Raw genomic sequence first — 14,451 nt, 5'->3', positions numbered from 1 at the left:
CTACTATTCTTTTAGATTATTTCAGTTAATCTGGACTTTCGTTAAACCGGTCAACTTATTCTCCCAATTAGTCTGGATTAACGAGTTTTTACTGTATGATAAAATAATTGTTATTTACGTACTTTAATAACAATAAAAACGCTAGCACTCATAAGCAAGTAAAAAATATTTACTCAAGCCAAATGGAAGGCAGACGCACTAACAACATAAAAAACCTATATACACGGCCATACCGACAAAGAGACCATGATGATAACGATGAGGGTGAGAAAGAGGAGGAGTAGATGGAGGAGGAAAATTTAAAATTACTGTATCTCTGGTTAAACGTAGAAATGTAGGATTTTCCTTTTTAGATAATTCTGTACTTTTTCTCTCATGGCAGATTTCTTTAATCTATGGAATAATTGCACTGCTTATACGTTTATAGCTACAAGTGTCGGACTTGTCGACGTCAAAAAAAAAAGCAGATAACATGCATTGAAGCCGCAGGGGTGAAACTGCTTGCTCTCGGACTGCCGATCAGTAAGTAGAACAGTGCGGGACTACCGCTTGAAAGACGAGAGCAGTTCTGAGTAATCTTGAAAAATTAAAACGGAAAAAGAACTCAAAGGTTTAATTTCTCTTTTAATGTTAATAATAATAATAATAATAATAATAATAATAATAATAATAATAATAATATGATGATGATGATGAGGAGGAGGAGGAGAAGGAAGAGGAGGAGGAGGAGGAGGAGGAGGAGGAGGAGGAGGAGCAAGGGGGCAAAGAATACGATGAGGAAGTCGGATAGAACGAATCATAGCCAGATATTTTCCACGCCATTTCTCTGGTTTGTAATAGACTGGTATATCCCGAGGAGTCAATTATCTCATTCACCAGGTGATCCAGAACTTTGTCTTCAATCACCAAGTAATTCACTTTTTGTTGAGTTATTCACATGATATAAATTTCATCAACTCCATTTCTCCATCACGTTCCGCAAACGTCGTCGACTTCGTTATATTGAACGTGTTAATGCATGCAATATCATGCGGGGTTTTCATTCCGTCGATAAATTCGAGCACAAAGAAATTATTATTATTATTATTATTATTATTATTATTATTATTATTATTATTATTATTAAATAATTTACTAAATTAATATATTTCATTGGTCTGCTTTGGCTTCCAACAATATGAAATTCATGGCTAAATATCTGAGAATACTGCTCAGTGTTAGCGCATTGGGATTATAAAGCCAGCGGACCCAGATTCAAATCTCGCTCCACCATGAATTTATCATTTGTGTTGAGCAAGATCATGGCCCAGGCAACACAAGCATTTTCTTCGGGTACTCCGGTTACCCCATGACATCCTAAAAAAATTCTCCATCGTCACCATCATCCATTACCGCCTGTGTTACACTCTGTATAGTCTCTGACAAACTAACTGATCTACGATTCCAGAGTGCATATTCGTAGAGCCAGATACTTCTATTTAATCATAAGTAAGTTTTCCATTGCATGGTATTTCTTGAATCCTGTAATTTCTTTCAATACATTGTATTAATTCCTTTTTCTGTTTGTTGGTGTTAATTTATAATGCCATCATGGCCTTCTGAATTGTATACATAGAAAGAAACAATTGCGCATCATCTGTGACAAGACAATAGCTAAGAGAATAAAATAATAGGAGAGAGCATGATGTTCGGAATCATAGATGGCTCTGTCAGAATGTATACGACACACGTGCGACGGATATGACATCATCGTTCACCTAGTTTCTAAGAGATTGTACAGTATAAACATTTTCAGCATTACAACCTCCTTGTCTACTTCTACCTGTGCGGGCCCTATGAACTTTCGAACACCACATTACTTTGAATAAAATAATATGTATGTAATTAAGCATCCTATTCAAACTAAAGGGACCATTTTAAATAAATGTTATGAAATTCTTTCATATACAGACGATATTGTTATAGCTGGAAAGAGAATTCAAGATGTTAATGAAGCTTGTAGTGCTTTAGATGAACAAACATTAATATTAAGCTAACTAAATTTATGATCGTGTCAAGGAGAGCACTTTCATCAATTACGATTAATCTCGGGGGATAAATTTTATTCGGCAGAGTTAATGAATTCATCTAGTTTCGTGTAGTTCTCACAACTAAACATGACATAAAGAATTAAATTAAATTATATTAGGTATGATAATCGTTATGATGAGGACGATGATGATGATAATAATAATAATAATAATAATAATAATAATAATAATAATAATAATAATAATAATAATAATAATAATGGTGACTGTGATGATGGTGAACATAATAAAAATAACGATAAAATTGACAGATGATAGCAATAATGTCGGTAATGATGATATTATTGCGAAATGATAATGAAGTGTTAGTGAATATGAACATAATTTAACGATGAAGTTGTAATGAGAGCATGATCCAGTGTCTATTATGAAGTTCAGTATAGCGAAACTTGTCAGCAGACGACAGGCTCAGTCATGAGTTTCCATTGCAGTGGACCTTACTTGTTAGCACACGACAGTATCACTCATGAATTTCCAGTGCAGCGAACTTCACTTGTTAGCATACGACAGAATTAGTCATAAATTTCCAGTTCAACCGACCTTACTTGTTAGAATACGACAGGATCAGTCATAAATTTTCAATTCAACCGACCTTTCTTGTTAGTACAAGACAGGATCAGTCATAAATTTCCAGTTCCGCGGATCTTACTTGTTAGTACAAAACAGTATCAGTCGTTCTCATGAATTTCCAGTCAGCGGACCTGACTTTTGAGCACACAACAGAATCACTCATGAATTTTTTAGTTCAGCGGAACTTACTTGTTACCACACGACAGTATCACTCATGAATATCCCATTCAGCGGACCTTACTTGTTAGTAGAAGAGAGGATCAGTCATGCTCTTGAATTTCCTTTTCAGCGGACCTTACTTTTGAGCACACGACAGGATCACGCATGAATTTTTCAGTTCAGCGGAATTTACTTGTTAGCACACGACAGTATCACTCATGAATATCCAGTTCAGCGGACCTTACTTGTTAGTAGAAGAGAGGATCAGTCATGCTCATTAATTTTTCAGTTCAGCGGAACTTACTTGTTAGCACACGACAGTATCACTCATGAATATCCAGTTCAGCAGATCTTACTTGTTAGTAGATGAGATATCAGTCATGCTCTTGAATTTCCATTTCAGCGGAGCTTACTTTAGAGCATACGACAGGATCACTTATGAATTTTTCAGTTCAGCGGAACTTACTTATTAGCACACATCAGTGTCACTCATGAATAGGGGGCGGATGTTGATGAAAAGTTATCTTCTTATTTTTCACAGTAGGACGATCCTAGTAATATGGAAATCCTTTCTATGTTAATATCAACGTAACAAATAATTCCTAATTTTGCATTTTTTGCGTTTTTTTGACGTTTTTGAACTAATAAGTCATTTTTATATTTTTTCAGCATTTTTGGTCATTTTTAATACTTTGAACATTTTTTAGATCTTTGGAATGCATTCTATTTTCTTCTTTACCGATAGGTCTATTAAATCATTTTCTAACCAAATAGGTCAGTAGTAATTACCTACTGCATAAGTGAAAAACAATGAAGTTCTAGTTTTATAGTTTGGAACAGATTCTAAATTCCATCCCTCATTCCTCTGAAGGCTTCACTTCTCATAACGAAAATAATATAAAATGCTTGACAGCTGCTTACTTTAAGAGGGGACTTTGACCGCTACTGTTCTTTAGTCGGTACGAGGGTGTCTTTAGAATTTATTTTTGAAAGGGGGGGAACTTTCACCATATCCTGGACAGGACGTTTGTCCTCAACATGGTTCGGAAGGGATGTCTGCTGTAGTAGACAGTATTTTTAACACAATGATTGCAAGAATACACGCTGCGCCAACAATTCATACTCCCTTATCTGGAAGATCTGGTAACAAAACTGAAGCGCGGAAGGAGGAGATGGAGAATGAAGGCACTGACGTCGACCACTCCTGATTGAAAAACATTGTAAACCCTCATTAAAAACTATAGTTTTCCCTTAAAACCTTCATTTTTTGTTGCATGATCTTTTTCTTTATCTTAGCCAAATTCCAGGAAGTTGCCTTCTCTCTCCGAGATTTGCAGGGCACTCATTGAAACAAGGTGACTAATTTTTAAGAAGTTGTGGTGCGAGTAGGCCTACAGTGAATAATATTTAAATGTCATTTTATTTTAATTTAAGGGCATTTTAATGATCATTTTAAGTAGATTTTTAGGTCATCAACATCCGCCTTCTACTCATGAATATCCAGTGCAGCGGACCGTACTTGTTAGTACAAGACAGGATCAGTCGTGTTCATGAATTTCCAGTTCAGCGGACCTTACTTGTTATCACACGACAGGATCAGACATTAATTTCCAATGCAGTGGACCTTACTAGTTAGCACACGACAGGACCAGTCACGAATTTCGAGTTCAGCGGACCTTACTTGTTAGCACACGGCAGGATCACTCATGAATTTTTCAGTTCAGCGGAACTTACTTGTTAGCACAAGACGGGATTACTCATAGATTTCCAGTTCAGCAGACCTTACTAGTTAGCAAACTACAAAATCAGTTATGAAGTGCCCGTGTAACTAATCTTACTGCTAGCACACGATAGGATCAGTTGGAAACTTCCAATACAGCGAACATTACTTATAGCAAACGACAGGTTCAGTTACGAAATACACAACATGATGTGTTCTAGTTTAAGAAACATGAGTATATTTCTGTAAATCTTAGGATGGTTGATTAATATTGCAATTATAACCGGACAGCAAATTGACTAAAGGCTTGCTGATATTGAGATATTAAAGTATTACGTTCGTCTTGAAATTTCTTGATTAGTAAAGAAACTCCATGTGTCGTTATGGCTATTGGACAGCGTGTCGCTTCGATGCTAAGCGGTCCGTGGTTCTATTTCCGGCGTGGGCAATGAAAGATATGTTATTTTCCATCCATGGGGCTGGGTGTTAGTCCCTTATCTTGTGTTGCCTCAGCGGTGACCCTATTGTACATAGACTATATCGTTGCTGACCACATGACTATGGAGACCTGCAGTATATGTGCTTGTCTAGTATGATTAGCTATAACGGCTGGAGGGATCATCGTGCTAACCACACGATACCTCCATTCTGGTTGTATAATCGTCTACCTCTCCTTCGGCATGTGGACGTGAGGCCAGCAGCCGTCTGGTCGGTCAAGGTCCTTCATGGGATGTCGTGCCTCAGATTAAAAATATAAATTATACTCTCCTCTACACAGTACTGGATTGTAAGTCTGTGGGAAAGGAGAAGGTTAAAGAGAAGAACAAGGAAAGAAAGAAAGGAAAAAGAAACAAGAAAGGATAGTAAGGAAGATTAAAAGAAGGAAAGGAAATGAAGGAAGGAAAGAAGGAAGGAAAAAAGAAGAAAAGAAGGGAGGAAGGAAAAAAGGAAAGAGAGAAGGACAGTAGAAAAGAAGGAAAGAAGAACGGTAGAAAAGAAGGAAACAAGGAAGGAAGGTAGGAAAGATGAAAAGTAGGAAGAAGAAAGGTAGAAAAGAAGGAAGATAGGAAAGAAGGAAAATAAGAAGGAAAGTCGGAAAGAAGAAAAGAAGGGAGGTAGAAAAGAAGGAAACAAGGAAGGAAGGTAGGAAAGAAGGAAAGTAAGAAGAAGGAAGGTAGGAAAGGAGGAATGTAGGAAAGAAGGAAGGTAAGGAAGAAGGAAAGATGGAAGGTAGGAAACAAGGAAAGGAGGAAAGTAGGAAGAAGGAAGTTAAGAAAGGAGGAATGTAGGAAAGAAGGAAAGTAAGACGAAGGAAGATAGGAAAGGAGGGATGGAGGAAAGAAGGAAGGTAGGGAGGAAGAAAAGAAGGAAAGTAGAATGAAGGAAGTTAGGAAAGGAGAAATGTAGGAAAGAAGGAAGAGAGGAAATAAGGAAAGAAGATATTTAGGAAAGGAGGTACGAATGAAGGTAAGAACGAAGAAACAAGGAAGGTAGGATAGAAGCAAGGTAAGGAAAGAGGAAAATAAAATAGAAGAGAAGAAAAGAAAGAAAGAAAGAGTGAAGAAAAATAGGAAAGAGCAAGGTAGGAAATAAGGAAAGGAGGAAGAGAGTAAGAAGGAAGAAGGAAGGTAGGAAAGAAGGAATGTAGGAAACTAGGAAAGAAAGAATGTAGGAAATAAGGAACATAGCAAAGAAATAAATTAAGAAATTAAGAAATAAGAAATGTAGGAATGAAAGAAAGAAGGAAGGTAGGAAAAAAAGATGATAGGAAAAAAGGAAAGAAGGAAGGTAGGAAAGAAAGAAGGTAGGAAAAAAGGAAAGAAGGAATGTAGGAAATAAGGAAATGTAGAAAAGAAGGAAGGTAGGAAAGAAGGAGAGAAGGAAAGAAGGAAGTTAGAATAGGTAGGAAAGAAGAAAACTAGGTAAGAAGGAAAGAAGAAAAGCAAAAAAGAAGGAAGGTAGGAAAGAAGAAAAGTAAGAAAGAAATGAAGATTGAAGAAAGGAAGAAGAAAAGCCTCTTATAATAAGTTCCTGTATAAAGTTCACTTCTAAAAATCGATGATATAAATACATTTCGTGATTTTAGCTCGCAGTCCACCTGTAAAGCAACTGAGAAAGATATACGTACCGTAATTTCCCATAACTATTGTCCAGGCACCCAACTATGGTCCAAAACGCATTATGTAATACTTAGTCCCCCAAGAGTTCGGTGTTCGCCATTTAAGGCGCCACTATGATGAAATTATGTACCCCATAGATGCTTCTATCTACCATTAGACGAGGGAATGATATGGATGCTTAACAAGGTCAGTGTCCATCGTTCTATTGAATGTGTGAACACACGAAATCATTCAGTTTGTGATTGTCTGTTTTATTAAGCTCTCCTCTGTAGAACTGGTACGTTATAGATATATGATTCTTTGTACAATTAAACCTGGCTATATAGTGTTTACTTTCACGTAATAATTACAATGGCAGAGGTTAAGGACTCTGCGTGAAAAATGTTTAACATCAAGGCTAGAAGTCAGTCCTCAACTATGTACCACAATGTTTCGTGGACCATAGTTGTATTTTATTTTGAAATATTTGTTTCAATAAAATGTGATCATTGTGATTATTTACTTCTGCAAATACGGTATCTCAGTACATTCTAAAACACCATTTAACATTATAGTCAAGTAAACAAAGAAACAGGCTGTTCCAGCATCAATGGTACAAGCACGAATGATGGTCCGGTAAAACGAAAACTTCAGGGTAGAAGGAAAACAACCGTCCCTGTAGGTGACTATGAGAGCGATGAAATTGAATTGGATACAAATTAAGATGTTTCCGGTGTTCTCTCCATATTTACAGATAGTGAGTCAGATATGGAAAAGAAGACGAAATCTGTTAAATTAATGCTAAAGGCACATAGTTATATGGTAGTTACTTGTGAGGAGGAATTGTGGCCAGGGAAAGTTCTGGAAGTGAAGAACAATGGAGCTGTTGTTTCATGTATAGTAAGAAGCGGCAATTACTGAGATGGCGATAAATGGAAGACATTTTATTCTATAGAAAGGAAAACATAATAAAACAAATTGAAGGCCCCAAATGCGTCTCCAAAAAGAGAGATTTATTTTCAATTTCAGAATTCCAAGAGAAGTGGAGATTCAAAGGATCGAAATAAGCTTAATGAATAATAGATCTCAGTACGATAATTAAACATTATCAGTGAATTTATTTGCATAATATTTTGCTAAGAATGTGTTTATTTTGATACCGTACATTTGTTCTTTAATATACACTGACATGCAAAAAAAAAAAAAAAAAAAAAAAACCGGGCCAACTACAGTTTCTTTAAATTTTTTTTAAAATTTTAAGATTTTTTAATAATTGTAGGTGTGTTGAGGTTCATTTAGTTATTCATTTATTTTGTGATACGTAACAATGTAATACTGAATACGTAATATCCAACAATGATCTGAAAAGAAGATTCGTTCTTCTCGTAATATTCTGTGTAAACTTCTCGGACTCATTTCAAGCTAAGCTGAAGATGTCTACACACTGGTAAGCTCTTTTGTTGCAGTACTGGAGTACTTCATTGTATACAAATATCACTAAGTCCTACCGATTCAGCAAAATGGTTGCATTGATAGAAGGTGGGAATAGCGTTATGTGGCTGCAGTTCTTGGAATTCCTCGATCGACCGTACAACGAGTGTACCATCGCTTTAGAGACACAAGAGGTTATTCCAAGAGACCCGGTTCAGGGAGAAAACGAGTAACTTCGGCTCGTGACGACCATTTTATTGTCATAAACACATTAAGAAATTGCCATTCCACACCTATTGAGACCAGAAGAGCGTTCCAGAATATAAGACAAGTTAACGTGAGTGAGAGAACTGTAAGAGGACGTCTGGATGAATGTGGGCTGATTCCAGAAGACCAGCTAAAGTCCCAGAATTGCTCCAGCAACATAATGTTGAACGATTACGTTTTGCTCACAATCATGTTAATTGGAACCTGGGGGAGTGGCGACGAGTGCTCTTTACAGGTGAATCGAGATTTAGTTTATAGATGGACGTGAAAGAGTGTGGAGAAGAGAAGGAGAACGTTTTTCTTCATGTATCTTCAGTTCACGTGTCAGTTTCCAAGAAGGATCAGTAAAGGTATGGGGTGGCATTTCGTATGAAGCTCTCACAGAACTTGTTTTCATTAATGGAGGTGCTTTGTCTGCTCCAAGATACATCGAAGAAGGTCTAATTTAACATGTGATACCATATGCTCCACTTATTGGTGGAAAGTTCCTGTTAATGCATGAGAATGCTTGCCCTCATGCTACAAGAATCGTGGATGATTTCCGTCACAACGTTGGATTGAATACGATGACATGGCCAGCAAGAAGTACTAATTTAAACCCTATTGAACACGTGTGGTGAATGCTAGGGAAGGGAGTTAGAAGTCGTCTAACTCCTCACAGCAACTTACAGCAGCTCCGAAATGTTCTAAGTAAAGAATGGAATAGAATCGACCAGACTGACATCCAGAATCTGATCGAAGGGTTGAATCGGCGAATGGCAACATTCATACAATCACGGGGAGGCAATATCCGCTATTAGTAACATCTGGGTGGCCACAAAATCAGTTGAACATTTGGAAGAAAATTGAAACAATTTGTAAGTTTTTACACCTTTTAATTATATCCATTGTTTGGCGTTGAAAATAATAGCGCAAGTGATAATAAAAAGAGTTTTTTTTTTCCTGGGAAGCAATGTTTTCTTCATTTCATAATGGGTTTTCTGATTCTCACTTCATAAAAAAAAAAAATTTAGAAACTTTAGGTGGCCCGGTTGTTTTTGCTGGTGAGTGTAGTTGTTCATTATTGCAGAAAAGTGACTTTCATATTTCACTTGTTTATTGAGTGTTTATGTAATGTGTGCTAATAAAAAGAATCCATGTACTTTTCATTTATTTTTAATATTTCTGTGCTAGATTATGTTTCTACCCTTAAATTAGAAACTCAATGTATTGATTTACGAATAATTACAGCTCCAGCTATAGTTCATTCATGCTTTCAAGCATGAATATATGAGTGGATCATAGTTGGGCAAATCAGGATACAACTATGTACCAATGATTATTATTTTTTTAACACTTGTAATAAAATAATTTCAAACACATATGTCAATATTTATTTAATATAAACTTACAAGAGTCCGAAGCCAAAATTTGACTTAATCTAGATGAATAATATTGAATATACAAAGAAAAATGTGAAAAATGTGGACCATAGTTAGGGGAAACTACGGTATTTCATTTTCAGATGGAGATTGGAGGTGATAAACAATATTTTGTCTACTTATTGCTAAATTTATTTGTCATATTTATTTATCTTCTTTTAAACTGTACAGGAAACATCATATCGAAAGACAACACGTTGTTCAATTAAGTTTCCCGTAGGCCTTACAGTAGTGAAACACCAGTACTCTATGATTATTAGAGGAGAAAAATTCTCTCCCTATGTGGCCTTACTTCTTGTTCGACAAATGTGTTGACATATATTAAGTCAACTGTCATGATTCAAGGAGTGCACTCAATTGAGTGACTTGGTGGCCGGGATTCCACAGTATGTATATGCGAAGAATCTACATAAAAATTATTTTTTTGGTCCTACAGAATTTATCTGTTATGGTAACTACGATTGTTAGAGGAGATCGGTGCTGTAGATTGAATTTCGGCGTAGCTCAGTAGTTAGAGCGCTTGGTACGTAGAACCAAGGACCCGGGTTCGATCCCCGGCGCCTGAACGAATTTTTCACCTTTAACAATCATTGTTACCGTAACAGATGAATTATGAAGGACCAAATAATTATTCTTTACGTTGACCAGTATTCTATATTCACAGGTTAAGGACAGAAGATGGAGAGATAGAAGTTAGTTATTCTTATGATTAAGTCAGAGGAAATGTAGCCTCACAGCTTAAACGGAATAAGTCTCGTTCCCATTGGCAGCTAAATGGTTTCCGTTTGAAAATCTCTCCTTGATCCAAATAATTGTTACAAATTACTGCTGCATACACTGGAGGAGCGGCAAACTCGTGCCTTTTCGCTCACGTGTGCTTCTAGTTAGGAAGAACAACTTTTTGTACGAGTGTTCCAGATGATGAAGCTTTTATTGACATTCGGGGTCCTACAGACTCTCACTTCTTCATTTGGCACACTTATTACTCTGTGAAGATTACAATCTCGTCGTGAGCTTTGTGCACGATTGCGATAATGTTGCAGGGTGTTTTGAAACGTAGGCCTAATCAGTCTTTTCTGATTTGAATTGTATTCCGGTTTTATTGAAATGTATATGTTAACGAACCTGTCTTATGAACTCCACTAGCTTGTATGTATCGTATTCTGTATTTACGTATAATGAATGTTGATGTCATATGAATGATTTTGCTTTACAAAACTCGACACAAATTTATTTCGTTCAAATTCTATTTTGATTGAACCATTTAATTATTTTCCATTTTTTGTTGATGATATTATTATTCAACTTTTTAATTTCAGTTTCTTTAATAACGAATATAATACCAGTACAATAAATTTCGTACAGATAACGTTTCACACTTAGCCCATTCACGTTTTTGACTATAGAATGTAGTTTTTAACCCAGATCTGCCCAGAAATAAATTCCTCTATACTTTTTCAAATTCGGTTTCTAACTGACCAAGGGTAGGCTACGTAATGAGACATATAAACCGGAAATTTAAAAATAATCGGAATCCGCCGTGGCTGAAATGTTGTGTCCTTTTAAAAGGACAGTGGGCAAATTGGTTACTATTCTTTCTGAGTTTATATTTGTTTCAAATGTATTTATGAGAGTTTACGATGTATTTAAATTTTTGTGTGTTTTAGTGTTCCTAAAATAGTGTATTGTTACAAAATGTAATGAGAAAAGTATAACTGACTGTTCTCAAATGTAGCCTATAACATGTACTTAAGTACGAACTGTTGAACGGTCCAATGGAGAAAGATTATTTTGGAACAGAACTAATCTCAGGCCGTCTACAGAGTCTATTTCTATGTCACCATTTTTTCAAGCATGTTTTTTTCATAACAATTCATAGGTCCTATCCTTACCAATGTTAGGGTACGTACACGTTGGAGCGACAATAAACGATAAAAGAAGCAGCGATGCTATATCAGAGAGAATTGAAGCATGCATTGTCATTGAGATGTGCATATTGGAGTAATGATAAAAGCGAAGATACACGATAAAAACGACGAAAATGAAAAGTTCCATTTTCTTCGCTCTTGTCGTTGATATGATCTCTGATTAAGATAATATTAATCTGTATAATTACCGGTGATTATCAATATATCCGAATATTAATCGATTTATTATTATTTCGGCGTATTAAATTAATTATTGTAGATATTGGCAAATTGATCAGTTGTGTATTTATTCGTCATATGTTATGTGATCACAAGAACCAATCACAACACAACGAATTTATACTATCTTTGGGATGAGAAACGGGTTTAATTTTGTATGTATTTAAGTTATATTAACCTTGAACTTAGCAGCTGATATTTCCTATATATCTTATTTCATTAAGTGGATGCCTAAAATATCTTCTATTGATAAATCAAAATTTTCTCTTCTCGCGTCCTCGTTGCTCCGATATGAACACTTGATTCTTTAATAATACCAAAGCGTCGCTAGTTCATTTCTTTTATCGTTTATCGTTGCTCCAACGTGTACATAGAGTAGAGTAGCATAAATCTCACCGCTTCCTAAATGGCACCACTGCTAGTTTAAAACAAGATACCGTAGTAGTGTGGCATCTAGTGATATTGTTACAATCTGCCATATGAAGTTCCATCATGTCACTTGATTTCTGCCACTTCTTTGTGTCAGCAGCGTGGTGATATTGTATCTAATTTAATCGTTCGGGTGAATGTATATTTAGCTAACAATTTGTATCTTAAAAATATTTATTTCAGTCACTGACTTCACAGCATATGTTTAAGGTGCTACACCTTTACATTACATGTTTAAAGGACTTATGAACGTTTTCGTTGGTCTACGCCAAAATCATCAGATACGAAGTACATTTTAGCAATATCAGTGCTCTCTACATAATATCTACAAATACAAAACATATTTAGTGGCATGCAAAATGAGACATATTAAAAACCAACATCGCTGTGATACACATTGACACACATATATGACTGCCTTGATTGTCACTTACTTAAAATACACGTATAGATTACAAAATATATTGACACACACACACACACGCACACGCACGCGCACGCGCACGCGCACGCGCACGCGCACGCGCACGCACGCACGCACGCACGCACACGCACACACACACACATAAATGCAAGTCTTCACGTATGGGATAATAAATTGACATGATTTAAAAGTGATAAAAATAATAAAATCTAAAACTAAGATAAAAAGTATTATGAATGTAAAGAGTTGCAAAATTACAGTAATTACATTTATTATATTCCTATTTCTGTTTCACAATAATATATATATTTCCACCATTCAGAAACGTATGTATCTTGGTTTGTGTGACGTAATTATTTGAATATTTTTCAAGTTTATATGGTTTTATTATAAATGTCAATATATTATACGTTGGGTTGTTTGGTGTTGATTAGTAATGTATTTTTGATTTTGTCGATAATGCTATTCCTCCAATCTGGAAGTAATTGAAATCAATAAGTTGATGACCCAATTTTAACGGATTTAACATTTAATTTGTATGATATGTTAAATGTAAGAAAGTTACATGGCGATGTATTGTCGATATCCAATACTGTAATTGTAATGAGCATGTGGTATGGCGCAAGTCAAGTATCAGAATTAACTGAAAAAGATCAAATATTGAATAAATAAATCACTACTAATGATATTGATGAAGCAAGTATTTAACTGACATCATATGAATTTAAATGAAGGTCAAAATTCGATGCTGTTATTTTGGGTAATGGAATAGTTACGAAAATAAATATTTGTGTGCGGTTATTATGTACTAGTAGCAATTTGAAATTATAATTTAGTTGAGTGAATGTATAAATCAAGCTTTTTAGTTATATTATCCAAAACAGCATAAAAATATCTACATAGACTTACTTAGTGTAGACGTGCCTTCTTAGATGTTGATTATGTGGTGGTTGTGTGAGGACTGTGTGACGACTACGTATGTCATGGTCTGAGGAAGATGTGGACAGTGCGCGCATGAATACATCACGTTATATGTTGTATACTGTGTTCTGTATGTTAGGTAAATTTTCATTAATTAAAGATTTATTTTTTTATAATATTTCGAAATATAATATTCTTCCGCTGTATTTATATGAATATTATCTTTATATGTTTTAATTATTGTTAAAGTATCATTTACTGAGCCAAGTTCGTGTCCGTTTTGAATGAGATGGGATGCATATTTTGACTTTGCTCTGTTATGTTTAAAATCGGAGATGTGTTTTTTATATCTTACTTTGAAATTCCGTTTTGTTTGCCCGATGTATTTGGCATTACAGGTTTTATAATTTAACATATACACTCCTTTCTTATTAAGTTTATCAATATGGTGCAAATGGTTATTAATGTTATTGTTGATTTTATTGTTAGTTTTGTATGCTATTTTTATGTTTTCTTTTTGGAAAAAATATAGAAATTATTTTATTATAAGTCAAAGTCGACCACGTTTTGTTGCTCTTTTTAGTAGATCTAGATAAAGTGGACGAACTTTTAATTTTCTGTTCATTTTCTTTCTTAGATATTAGTTTTCTAATTAATGTTCTATTATAACCGTTTTCATGCGCGGTGTCAAGAATGTTCTGTATTTCTTTTCTGTATTTTGTACGGGATAAAGGAATCTGCAATGCTCTATTAATTAAATAGTGAAACATAAT

Source organism: Periplaneta americana, chromosome 1 (genome assembly GCF_040183065.1).
Source record: "Periplaneta americana isolate PAMFEO1 chromosome 1, P.americana_PAMFEO1_priV1, whole genome shotgun sequence".
Classification (NCBI taxonomy): Eukaryota; Metazoa; Arthropoda; class Insecta; order Blattodea; family Blattidae; genus Periplaneta; species Periplaneta americana.
This window is presented reverse-complemented; position numbering follows the sequence as displayed.